Here is a 14,047-nt window from a genome sequence, read left to right on the forward strand (position 1 = left end):
CTTCTGGAGTAGCTTATCTCATTTGAGGATGATGCAGGTCCTTTCCATCCCTGGGTCCTTATTTGCCACTTGTCCTGTGACAAGCCCTCGGTAAGTCATATTAATAGACAGTGACTCACAGCACAACACAATGAGACAGCCACTAGAACCCACTTAACAGAGAAGATAGCAAAGCCCTGATTCCAGGTGGTGCAGGGTCATCTAATCAGTATGGCTTCTTTGAGGTGGTGGTGATGATGGTCCTGGGTCTACCACTCGCCAGTCTCCTTATAGAGATTGTTTATTTAAGCTTCTCATACCTCTATGAAGTGGATATTCTCTATTTTGCAGACGAGGAAACGGAAACTCAGAGGTGTGAGTTGACTTGCCTCAGGCCTCACTTGGCAGAGCCAAGACTGGTAGGGAAGTCTGATGTGTAAGTCCATGTTTTTCGCCCTGCCTGTTGCCTTGACTTTAGCTATTTTCTGAGCAGTTTTCAGTGAGAAGGGACTTTTTTTTTTTTCCCAACTGTCCATTATGTTTCTATTTAGTTTCTTAACAACTATTTCTATTTAGGATTTTTTTGACCATCAGAGGCAATTTCTGTCTCCAAGTGTACTCAGTTGAATCATCTCTTTATGGATGCAGCACATTGGCTCATGGATGGATTGGCTGTGGTTTCCTTCATCCCTGCCAAACCCTTCCCTGGTGCCCAGTAAGCAAGAGCTGCCTGTATTTGTACCATGCACAGACCTAATTAGTGGCTTTAATCATTCAGTACATCAAGTGCCTTCCTTTTTCTGCTCTTGAATTTTTCAATGTGCCTGTAGCGTGGTTCTCCATGATGCGTGGTGGTGCTGTCCACCAGGTGGGTCCCAGATCATGTGCCAATTCAGCCCTTGTGCGCAGAACGAGTGGCACATGTTAGTGTTCTTCAGAGAAGCCCAGACATTTTGTTTGTTGCTCTCTGGACCATGTGATTCTAGAATAAGTGTCTCAGATAATGTGTTCTGGTTGCAAAGGGGAGAGATATAATATTAATTGGGTAGAATTCTCAAGCCAAACATCACGCTAGCCATTGGACATACATTATTTCATTTAACCATACAGCACTTCAAGAGAGAGGCAGCACTGAAGTCATTTATTCATTCATCATGTATTCATGATCAAAAGCACAGTATGATCTAGGTCTGTGTTAGGTTGCCAAACGCTGTGGGTACAGAAGCAAATAAGAAGGAGAAAATTTCTGTCCTCACGAAACATGTTGTTGCAGGAACTCATAAACATTGAAACAAATAATTACAATTGGTGTACTTGGTTATTGTTAGTGTTAGCACTGCAGACTATAGGCTCCATTACCGTGCTCACAACTGCTCAGATGCTCTGCTAATCCCATTAGTGGCATTGCTCAGATATTCCCTCTAAGATCTTTAAGAAGCCTGAAATAACAAAACTCTATCTTCTCCTGAGGTGAGAGACTTAGGGAGTTAAGTTACTTGCCCAAGTTCCCATTAGCAGAGTTGTTCTGAAAGTTAAAGAAGAAATTTTGTCTTGAGTGTGGTAGACAATGCAAGGCAGAGACCAGATTGCCTGGTTTCAAATTCCAGCTGTGCTATTTATTAGTTGTCACTAAAGCTCTCTGTGTCTCAGCTTTCCCTAGCTGTGAAATGGGGATACTAGTAGTGTCTACTCATGGTTATTATTCCCATATTGCTCTTGAAGAACCTGAAACAGAGGTATTAAGTCACAGGCTCAAGGTCAATGGGAAAGCCAGGACTCAGCTCAAGTCTCCTGGTTGCAAAGTTCACGCTTTTACTCTTTGCTACCAAGATCTCCAGAAGAAATCAGATAATTTCCAGGTAGCCCAGAACATTGAATTGGTTCTTGGACCCCTTATAATGGTGTCAAACAAGGTAGAATGCCAAAGTACCTCCTAAGAGATGCCGTCAAGCCTCCGTCATTTAATATCTGGATCTAGACACATTTATAGAGCATATTCTAGAAGCACCATTTATGTGAATAGTTCATTTGAGAGGAATGTGAGTAAATATAAGTGCTGATGTGTACATATGAATTGATGAGGAAAAAAGAAATGGACAGGCCTTCAATGCAGAGAAGGCCTCTGGCCAGGATCATATGCATGTGTGACTGTGTGTGTTTAGTTGGGCTGGGGTGATTTCATTCTTATAAAGAGCTTCTCTGGGATAAAAGAGATTCCCTTTCTGCCAGGGGCCAAAGAAAAATGAAGCTGTCAATGTGAGTGGTGCCAGTGAGAAACACCAATCCTCCTTTAAAGGTGTCTCTCTTATGTGATTGGTGTTCATCAGCTGAATTACCAAGACCATTTGTTCTCTGCAACATCTATAGACAGAGAGCCTGGTGTTTCTTCTGGGGCACATACTTGCATGTGCATGCACGTGCACATACACACATACACACATACACATTTTGGCTGGTTTGGGCTCCTTGGCTGCCAGCATACACCCTGCCTTTGTTTCAGTGATTGTTGATAACCCCATTAACATCTCATTACAGATGCTGGCAGCTTCACAAACCAGTCCTCACCTCAGGGCAGGCTGCTCCAGAACATTCCTCCCCTTTCCTCCCTCCACCACAACCCTATTAGGACCAAACATGTTTTTCTTCTAACCTTAGACATGCATCTTCTTGTCTGGGCTCTTGTTTTTCTCCTGTGCAGATTTATGAGGAGGACTTAAGGAAAATTCTTATCCTCAGCTGGGATAGAACTTGCTTCTAAGAGGCAATCTTGTAGTTCGACTTCCAGTCCACACCCCTGACTCCGTGTATCATGGATGTTCAGGCACACACGTAGAAAGGTAAACCCACTGGACATGTGTCTTTTAACCAGTCACCAAGTTTGGGTTTTTCTTCCTCCTGAGTATCTCTCAGAACTGTCCATTTCCACCTCCATCAGCACCCCCCCAATCCAGAGCACCACAGAATTTTGCCTGGACTTTTTCAAGAATGTCCTAGACCTTTCTTTTTTTTTTTTTGTTTTTTTTTTTTTTTTTTTTTTTTTCCTAGACCTTTCTATTGGACTCCATGTCTTCTGTCTTTCCCCATTCAAATCCACTCCCCACTGTGCTCTTTCTAAAATGTGAATGGGATCTAATAAGTCCCTTGCTTTAAGCCTATAAATGCTCCCCTAGTGTCTCTAGGACTGAAGATAGGATCTGGTTCATGATGGATGCCCAGTAGAAATTTCTAGAATTGAATAGAGTTGAGTCTTCAGTTGAATCCACTGGAATATCCATTCTGAGAACTCAGAAAATGGCCTTGTCTTGAGAGCTTTACTCCTTTATTTTTAGTTCTCACCTTTATACTCACCTGAAGTCCTTCTTTCATTTTGAGGGATATTTCTACCTTTAATTCTGTGGTCCATGACTTCGTGGGTCTTATGGGAAGAAATCATCTCATATTCCACAAGAAACAGAATGTTTCCCCCCCAGAAGGGACCTTTGAAACTCTGCTTTTAGCTTCAACAGGCTTTTGACATGTTAGGTTCCTGATAATTTGACTAAAGGGCATACTATTAAAAGCGGCAAACAGCTGCATCAGCATCCCCATGTTAGGAGCCAATGCTCAAGAAGGGACATAATTGTCCACCCACAAATGGGGACAACATTCATGAAAACACAAAGAACTATTTTGATTTTAATTTATTCAGAGGACTTTATTATTATTAACTAAAGCTTGTGCTTTATTAAGATTCCCTTAGTTTTTACCTAATGTCTTCTTCCTTTTTTTTTTTTTTAAAGCTTTTATTTTTTTTTAATTTTTATTTATTTATGATAGTCACACAGAGAGAGAGAGAGAGAGAGGCAGAGACATAGGCAGAAGGAGAAGCAGGCTCCATGCACCGGGAGCCCGACGTGGGATTCGATCCCGGGTCTCCAGGATCGCGCCCTGGGCCAAAGGCAGGCGCCAAACCGCTGCGCCACCCAGGGATCCCTAATGTCTTCTTCCTCTTCTAGAATCCCACCCAGGATGCCACATTACATTTAGTAGCCATGTCTCCTTAGGCTCTACTTTGCTGTGACAAGTTTCTCAGATTTTGTTTTTGAGGACCTTGACTACTTTGAGGAACATTGGTCAGGAATTTTGTAGAATGTGCCTCACAATTGTGATTTGCCTCATGTTTTTCTCATGATGAGACTAAGGTAATGTGTCCTTCGGGGTAAAAGTGCTCTTTTTATTGCATCGTATTCAGGGTTTCTACTGTCACCATGACTTCTCACTATTGATGTCATTCTTGATCATCTTGCTGAGATGGAGCTTCCAGGCTCCTCTGCCTTGCCCTCCTTTCCATACTGTTCTCATTGGAAGAAAGTCACTAGGTATGGCCTCCAACATAGGGAGCAAGGAGTCATACTCCTTGAAGGCAGAGTGCCCATATAAATTATTTGGAATTCTTCTGTATGAAGTCACCCATTTACTCAACTGTTCAAGTCCAACACAATGTTTCAGAGTTGTTAACCTGTATCTTCATGGTAAATGACTATCAGTTAGGGCACAGTGCTCATGTACAGTTCCTTTTGCCTTTAGTCTTTCAGACTCCATGAATTTTCAAAATTGCTTTGGTTAGATCTTATTTCCTCAGCCCTGTCAATGAGGTTATTCCATATACTTGTAATACACTTAGAATTTTTTTTTTGCTATACTCTGCATTTCATCCTGGATCCCCTGACCTTCTGATTTAAAAAAAAAAAAATTGTGTACATTAAGGTTTACTCTTTGTGCTATGAAGTGCCATAGGTTTTGACAAATGCATAGAGCCATATTTCTATCATCACAGTATCATATAAAGTAGATTTACTGCCTTAAAAATGTACTCTGCTCTTCTCCCTTATTTAACCCTTCTCCACACCCTGCAGTCACTTCTGTTTATTGCCTCTATAGTTTTACCTTTTCCAGAATGTTATATAAATGGAATCATGCAGGATGTAGCCATTCAGACTGGCTTCTTTCACTTACCAATATGCATTTCAGATTCATTGATGTCTTTGTATGACTCAATAGCTTATTCCTTTTAATAGCCCAATATTATTCCATTACGTAGATGGAATACAGTTTGTTTATCCATTCACCTATTAAGGACATTTTGGTTGCTTCCAGTTTTTGATTATGATTAAGGCTGCTATAAACAATCATGTGAAGATCTTTGGGTAGATGCAAATTCTGAAATCAGTTTGCTACCAATAAGCTAGGAGTACAATTACAGGATCATATGGTAAGACTATATTTAGTTTTATAAGAAACTTCCAAACTATCTTTCAAAATGGCTGTACCGTTTTGAATTTCCACCAGTAGTGAATGAGAATTTCTATTGCTTTGTATCTTTACCAGCAGTTAATATTGCAGTTTAAAAGAAGAAAATTAGCCATTCTGATAGGTGTGTAGTGATATTTGTTGTTTTGTGCATGAATTTTTGATTTATGTAAAGGACATTATATATATCTCATTTTTTTCTCATTGAGCACTACATTTTAAAAATAACTTACATTGCTGTTTGCATACTGAATCCATTGCTTCTTATTGTTGTACAATATTCAACTCCTAAGGGTGGTGGTGGGGGATTAAACTCCCTTTACCATCAGCACCACCCCTCTATGTTATGTGAAAGTATCCTTGTAATCTAAGTATAATCAAGGTAGTTTTTATGCAAATGTGGCTTCCAGGCAAGTTTCCCAAACTTCTATTCTAAAAAGGTGATGATGGTGGTGATAGCCTGGGTGTGTGTGGGTGAATGTCTTGATAAGATGTGAGATGTATTTGACTTATTTACTGTCACTCCCTTCTCCCATGACATGGACTAATCACTTACGCATTAAAAAAATATGTATGTTGCAATGATTCTGAATTCTGTAGGTGGCCACTACAAACAGGTGAAGCTGACATGGGGAAAGAAATGTATGTACCATCTCTAGACCAGAAAATATCTAAATTTTTTTTTGTAAACTTTTATTTATTTATGATAGTCACACACAGAGAGAGAGAGAGAGAGAGAGAGGCAGAGACACAGGCAGAGGGAGAAGCAGGCTCCATGCACCGGGAGCCCGACGTGGGACCCGATCCCCGGTCTCCGGGATCGCGCCCCGGGCCAAAGGCAGGCGCCAAACCGCTGCGCCATCCCAAGGATCCTTAGACCAGAAAATATCTAAAATCTTACTAAACCCCCAACATTCTATATTCTGTGGGTAGCCTAATCTGGCTGGAAAATAGGGTTCATGCAAGAGAATGGGGATAGATAAGAGAGGAAAAGGTAAGAGGGAGGCAGCTTATATGTGTTAAATAGCTGCTATCTATAAAGTACATACCATATACCAGCCACTGTGCAATATGTTCTCCATACATTCTTACAGGATGCACACAAAGTCTGACAACATGAACATTTATTTTCACTTTTAGATGAGTTATCTAAGACCCAAACAGGAAAAGTCACTTTCCCAAGAAGACTCAGCTAGCAAATAGTAACCTGAGATTAGAACTGAGGTTTAAATTCATAATATTCTCACTATGTCTTGGATCCTTTCACATGGATCTTTAGAAATGGCCAAGGAGCTAGGGCTGTGTAGAATAGGCACACTCTACAGTGTGGTGGTTTTTAAATGGAAAATGTCAGGAGAGGTATGCCTGGTGAGTGTTCAACAACAAAAGAGTTAGGTTGGGTGGACTAAGTCTATTGCAAAGTCTGAGCATGAGATGAAGTCTGCATTTGGGTAACAGTGGGACTGAAGAGGAAGCAACTGGTACTTCCAAATGTTGAGTCAAGATGTCCTACAAGTAAGATTAAGAGGACAGTGAAGAGACATCTTTCAAAGGAACAGAGTAGAGATTGTTCCTGAAGAGGTTTTTTGTTTTGTTTTGTTTTTTTTTGGAATCCAAAAGAGCTGCCTTTATTTTTATTTTTATCTTTTTATTTTTGTAATAATAAATTATTTTTTATTGGTGTTCAATTTGTCAACATACAGAATAACACCCAGTGCTCATCCCATCAAGTGCCCCCCTCAGTGCCCACCACCCAGTAACCCCCGCCCCCCGCCCTCCTCCCTTTCCACCACCCCTAGTTTGTTTCCCAGAGTTAGGAGTCTTCCATGTTCTGTCTCCCTTTCTGCTATTTCCTACCCATTTCTTCTCCCTTCCCCTCTATTTCCTTTCACTATTATTTATATTCCCCAAATGAATGAGACCATATAATGTTTGTCCTTCTCTGATTGAAGAGTTTAAACAGCACAAGCCTGAGGCAGAAAACATACACTGTTGGAAAATGGATGTCTTTCTTTTGGAGCTAATGCTAGTGTTGATTTATTCCTTCTTATAATTTATCTACCAGTTGAAGGAAAATTGCCTTTTATGATGGTTGGAGGGGCATCTGGCTGGCCCAGTTGGTAGAGCATGCAACTCTAACCCTCAGGGTTGTGAGTTCAAGCCCCATGTTGGGTGTGGAGCCTAATTAAAAAAAAAAAAAAAAAAAGGAAAAGAAAGGAATCATATGATGGTTGGAGTCTTTCTGTTAATCCAATGGTAGAACCATATAGTCAGCCAGGTAGAGGAAACAAAGCTTACAGTGTGCTGTTGATTGTATTGTGCCCCACTTTGAATCACTGAAGTACTTAACTCTAAAAATAATACATTTGAAGTATTTGTTTATTACTTTTTATCTTCTAGAATGCTAAATAAGTCATATGGACTCATTTCAGTGTAGAATGTAATTTAAGTTTTTTACCTTGTGGTCTTGGCCTGGACTGTTTAAATTGTACCAACTTCATTATTGACTTTCTTTCCTTCACTGTACATTGTTCCATTAATTTCCCCAAAGTCATTTTTCTTTTTTTTTTTTTAAGATTTTGTTTATTTATTCATGAGAGACAGAAAGAGAGAGAGACAGAGACAGAGAGAGATAGAAAGAGAGAGAAAGGCAGAGGGAGAAGCAGGCTCCATGCAGGGAGCCCAACATGGGACCCGATCCCAGGTCTCCAGGATCACGCCCTGGGCTGAAGGCGGAGCTAAACCGCTGAGCTATCAGGGCTGCCCCCCAAAGTCATTTTTCTTGAGGTCCTGCCTTTGTAAGTTTTGCTGGGGTGAGGAAGGGTAAATGAGTTGCTGACATATCAAATGCTGACTGCTTCTAAGCTATTTGAGTTTGTGGTTTGGCCAGTCTGTTAGCAACTTTATTCTTTCATTACTAGATCAATATTTTCTTCATTTTTTTCTCCTAGATGTAGCTATTTCACTGGTGCTTTGGATCCCGAGATACGTCAAATGCCTATATGAAGTTGTACTAAGGAATCATTTATACATTTATATATGCATTCACTCCATAAATATTTTGAACAATTAACTGTATAGCATTGTCATTCTGCAAAATACCAATCCCATGAGGTGATCTTTAAAAAAAAAGGATTTCCTGGTCAATTTCCTGGTCAGCATTTGAGACACTTGTCTTAGAGGATGACAAACACACCTGAACCTATTATAAGAGTTGATCAGTCTCATAGTAATTAGTTTAATTTCTTGTTGCTGACATCTATCTTGTCCTTAGAAACACAGTGTTATGTTAGCTATCTCTGTATATACTTGAATGTGAGGCCTCCCTGGCTGCCATTCCAACCTTGCTGATCATTTCTGTACTTCTGTTTACATGATTTCTGAAGTTAAACACCATCAATTGACTTCTTCCACCCATTGCTGCTGGGAAATTCGTACTATCAGCTCAGCTACAGAGGACAAGCATTGCTGAGCTTCTGAATAATGCTAGTGACCTCCTGACCAACATACTCCCAATCACCTTGGTAAATAGAATGTTCTCTGGGCTCTTCAAAGGAACATGGACAGCCAAAATATTCTCTGGTCTTCTTCAGTAGACTTACTCTGCAATGCCCACTGTCATGGGCTTTTTGGTCTCTTCCTTCACAATCTGCCCAGTAGATTCAGTATCAACTTCATTTAATATCTGTAGTTATTTCTTCCAAGTTTCCAATATCCATCTCAGCAGTCCATATCAGACTGGTGCCCAGGTCAGTATTTTAACAGCAGTCAGTGTATTCCAACAATTGTTGGGGACCTGTATTACAGAGAATACCCTAATACTGTAAAACTCTCTCTTATCCAATGTTATATATTGTTCTCCTTGATCTAATACCTTCACAGTCCATCTCTGACACTCCCTCCCAATTCCTACTGGCACATTTATCTACATTTCTTCTTCAGTTGGTGTAGAGTTTATTATCTGCTTTAGCAGGCCAAGGACTTTCCCAGTCAAGTCAAGCTGAGATTTGACCCTAATTATGGGACTATGGCCAGGAAGGGAAACAGAGTCAGATCTTGAGAAGGGCAAGCACTGTCTTCTACTACAACTGTTTCATCTGAGGCCTTTGTGCAATCTTCAAGTAAGACTGGGTGGGGATAGGAGGCTCTGTCTTCTAACAAGGGCGGGGGGTGTTGGCCCAGTTCTATAAGCTCAGAGTGTTCAAGGAAAACTGGTAGTTCAAGATTCTTAAGTACGTCTACCCAGATATCCTCATCTCAAGTCTCTGGATCCCGCTTCTTCATCAGAGCCTAACTTTGGTATTAGAAGACTTAAAACTAGAAGTCAACCTTCTTTGAAGTTCTACTACTCTTACAATTAGGTTTGAGCCCAGTTTTGGTTCAATTGGCCCTCTGCTATGGGATAAGAGAGTGTCTTTAAACATTGTCAAGGAGCCTATTGAATTTCACACTTTCTTTGAGTTTGTGAGTTATCAATCTGAACCTATGAGGTTCTCTTTCTTTAGTATATTAAAGGCACTCACCAACAACTACCAATTTCACTATCTTTATAATGACTATTTTCCCTCATACTTTCCCTTGTACAGATACATTGCACCAGTCAGTGCATCTCCTTAAACTTATATTCTATCCAAGTTCAGGGGAAAGCATTTACTGTGCCACAGCATGCCAAGGACCATCAATCTCCAATGACCAATAGAGGTGGGGGATCTCATTTCTGGCTGCAATGAGTGCGTGATCCAACTCCAGAATACTTAGAGGTAGTTTCCTGGGATAACTTAAATAATAACTCTTTTATGTTCAGCTTATTAGAAGCAGAGTCTAAGATGGGGATTATTTCCAAGTGATTTATTAAGGGAACTCTCAGGAGAAATCTGTAAGGAAATGAGAGAAGGAGCTTTGCAAAGATGTGGGTTCAGCTGAAGTGTAGCCTCAACTACATCCCATTGGGAGCTATAGAGCATGAATGACACTACAGAGTTGTCTCATCTTGAAGAAAGTGGGATGAACTTTTTATGCCAGTATTAGACAGCTATTACCTTAAAGTGACCCTTTGGAAAAGAGGGCAAAATCTCTGAAATCCCTAGGCAAGTAGCCTCCCACAGGCTAAGGGCAATCTTTCTTTTGTAAAGGGCATAGCAATGACTTGTTAGTTGCTAACAGTCAGATCATTGAAGGGATAGATGCACCATCTCAGGAAAGGAGATGTGGGTGGTACACCCAACAGCATCAACTATAATATTAACCTTTGTTGGTATCATATGGAACCAGGGTTCTCTAAAACACATTGTAGGAAACATGCTATATGCCAGGCACAGGAGTGGGAATAGATACATGAACAAATAATTGCAACACAATCACCTCTATTCAACATTTGTTGATTATGCCTCACTAGGTGATAGGTGCTGTGCCAAATGTAAGGTAACTAACCATCTTGGTTTATCCAGGGCTGAGACGATTCTCAAAACACAAGTCTCTCAGTTTTAAAACTGGGACAGCCCTGAGAATCCAGGATGAGTTAATCACTCTAGCTAGGTGCTGGGTATATAAAATGGAGTAATATCATTGTCTACTGCAAGAACCACAGAATCTTCTAAGTCCAATGAATGAAGTGCCAGGGATTCCTGGAGAAGATGGCTGCTCACTTTGCTTGTGGAGAAGTCATAGAGGAGGAAGAGGTGTTGTGCTGACTTGTGCTTTTCTAAAGCCACTAGGCTGTGATTTTGTAAGTTTAAGAAGTAAATTTATTTTGTTAGGCTATAAGATTTGGAAATTTGTTACTATAGCTAGTTTTACTTACCTTACATGGTTACACAGTTTACAAGTCTGAAAGCTTATTTTATGGAGGGGCAAAACTGGAGGCCATTGGACTCAGGGATACCAGGCATGAAGTGTAGACACTATATCAAAAAGAAGGGATTTAAGTGACTGTTAATATAACACATGCTGTATGCTGAGATGTTCCCTCCCTCTTCCCTATTATTTTTTAATATTTTATTTATTTACTTGAGAGAGAGAGAGCAAGCCAAAGAGAGAGAGAGAGAGAGAGAGAGAGAGAGAGAGAGAGAGAAGGAGAGAGAGAGCACAAGCCGGGGTAGGGGGAGACCTTTCTCTTCCCCATTTTGACCATAGAATACTGTCAGAATCTTCCTCTCCAGGCCAGAGATGAGTAGAGTATTCTCTGGGGTCTCTAACCTCTAGCCAAGAAAACAAACTAAAAGGTACTGATTAAGGGGGTTTCCTAATACGCAGTCTGGTAAAGTCAATGCTGACAAACTCTGCTGCTCAACTGAGAGCTTCTCATCAGTTTTTTTGTTTTTCACTGTCATTCATAACAAGAAAGCAGGATTACCAGAGGTGAGGAGAGGCGCTAACATGAAATACAGAGACCAGATAAATAAACAAAGGAAATACAACACAGAGGGAACATGGACATGATGAAATGTCAAAACATCTTTCATTAATGTTCTTAAGAGAGATAAGATAGTCCATGAATGAAATGAGAAAAAGATGCTCTAAAATAAAGAAAGAGAAAAAAAACAAGTTTTGGATAATTAAAAACATCAGGACAAAAATAAAAAAACTTTATAGAATTGGAAGATTAATTTGAAGAAATATCACAAAAAAAGTTGAGCAAAAGGACAAAGAAATAAAAATAGAAATGAAATTGGGAAAATATTAGAGGACTGGTCCAAAATAAATTCCAGAAAAAGAGATCTGAGAAAGCCAAAGGGAAGGCTGGAAACAATCCATGAAATGATTTAAGAAAATTTCCCAACACCAACCAACATGGGTTAACCGATCAAAAGAGCTGTCACCTGGTGCAGGGGGCTGTATAGGGGGAAAATGATCTGCATAAAGGCTTATCATGAAGTTTCTGACTATTGAAGACAAAAAAAATTCCGTGAGTTTCTGGAAAGAAAAAACCAGATTATATACTAAGGTTCAGGTATCAGAACAGCTTCAGATTTTTCAATAGCACTATCTTCAAAAATTCTAAAGGCAAATAATATCCAACTAACATTTATATATTTAGCCAAATAATTAATTATAACTGAGGGTTGAATAGTTATATTTCCTAATAGTTAGAGTCTCAAAATACTCTCAAAATCCACTGGAGGACATACTTCAACAAAATGAAAGAATAAATCAAGAATGAGAGAGGCATGGAAATAGCACAGAGCAGAGCCTAAAGAGGAGAAAGGTGAAGAGAATACCCAGGAGCACGGTAAAGAGATATCCCAGGATAGCTGGTGTGCCCACACATGATGGGCAATCAGCAGATCTGAGGAGAGACAGACCAACTGAGTGCTCTCAATACCAACTTGTGAATATCCTGAGTGTAGAACACTCTGGAGAGTCTGGTCCTGGACTCTGAACTATACCTGGTTTCTCTTAACCATATACTGCGGAAGTTCTTGCTCTCTGCGTCATACACTGCTGCTTAGACAAGCTGAGAACATTCATCTATGTAAGGAATGTTCTGCTTTGATCTGACCTTGAGAGCTGGACTTAGCCCATGTAAATTCAGAATAGCCCACTCACCCAGCCTATGTTCCTTCTGTAACTTCTGGTTCTTGACTCACATTACTGTCCCGTCAGACAAGTTCCAGTGTTCCTGAAGTGAGTTCTATGTTTTTGAGGACTTGCTTGTGACCTTACCCAGTGACTTCCCCAGAAGGGGCTCTTGTAAAACCTCAGGGGAGCTGAAGCTAGACCATGACCTAGAGACTCAGCTCAGCCTGTTTTCTTGTGTAGCTTTGTGCTGCTATCTCATTTTCCTAAATGAACCCTATTGTTTGGATCTTCGTGCATAAGTGGAGATCCACAAGTAAATGCTAGGGAATGATTAACACAGAAGGCGGGTTGGTAGTTACTTCCAGGTGGGAGTGAAGGGGGAAAGGAGAGGCATGTGACTGAGAAAGGACACAGGTGATACCCAAGGAACCAGTAATTTTCTTGTTATTAACTGAATAGTAGTACAAGAGTACTTTAAACTTTTCTGTATGTATGATCCATTTCATAATTTTGAAAAATGAACAGTTGAGCCAAGAAATTGTCTGAGTTCCTTCTAACAATGATAAGCTTTAATTTTGTCAGGCTGCAAGTGGAATTGGACATGAAGAATGAACCAGATGAACCAATTCTCTGCAGTTTATGAGATCACTCTGGTGGAGAAAACACTGATTTGGTATGAATGTTTGCATGTCCCAGAGACAAGGATGGTGAACTGTTGATAGCAGGGGTCAGAGAAAACTCTGTGAGGTAGGTTGATCAAGAAATACTTTTATCTTTGCATTGTCTCCCCCCACCCGCTTTATTCTCAATAGTCTCCAGAAAGATTCTTTAGTAACTTAAGTCAGTTGGTTTCACTTCTCTGCTCAAAACTCTCCATAGAGTTCCCATGTCTTACAGGGTAGAATATGGAAGGACAATGTGTTATCTGGCCCTGTGCCACCTCTGTGACCTCTTCTCCAACTAACCATATTCACTGTCCACCATTCATAATACTTTGGCTTCTCTAATCTGCTACTCTTTCTCACAGGGACCAGGTACACCTCTGCTCCAGGGCCTTTGCACTTGCCAGCTTCCTCTTCCAGAGGATTGCTACCTACTGATATTCCTGGGGCTTGCATCCTCATTTCCTTCAGGTTCTTGCCAAGATGCCACTTTGTGAGGCCTTTCCTGATGATTCTTTGTGAAATTTCAACTTTCTTCCATCCTTAACATTCTTTTCCCTTTGTATTTTTCTCATTTCATGTATTTATTTGTTGATTCA

The sequence above is a fragment of the Canis lupus genome, chromosome 10, assembly GCF_011100685.1.
Source record: "Canis lupus familiaris isolate Mischka breed German Shepherd chromosome 10, alternate assembly UU_Cfam_GSD_1.0, whole genome shotgun sequence".
Taxonomy (NCBI): domain Eukaryota; kingdom Metazoa; phylum Chordata; class Mammalia; order Carnivora; family Canidae; genus Canis; species Canis lupus.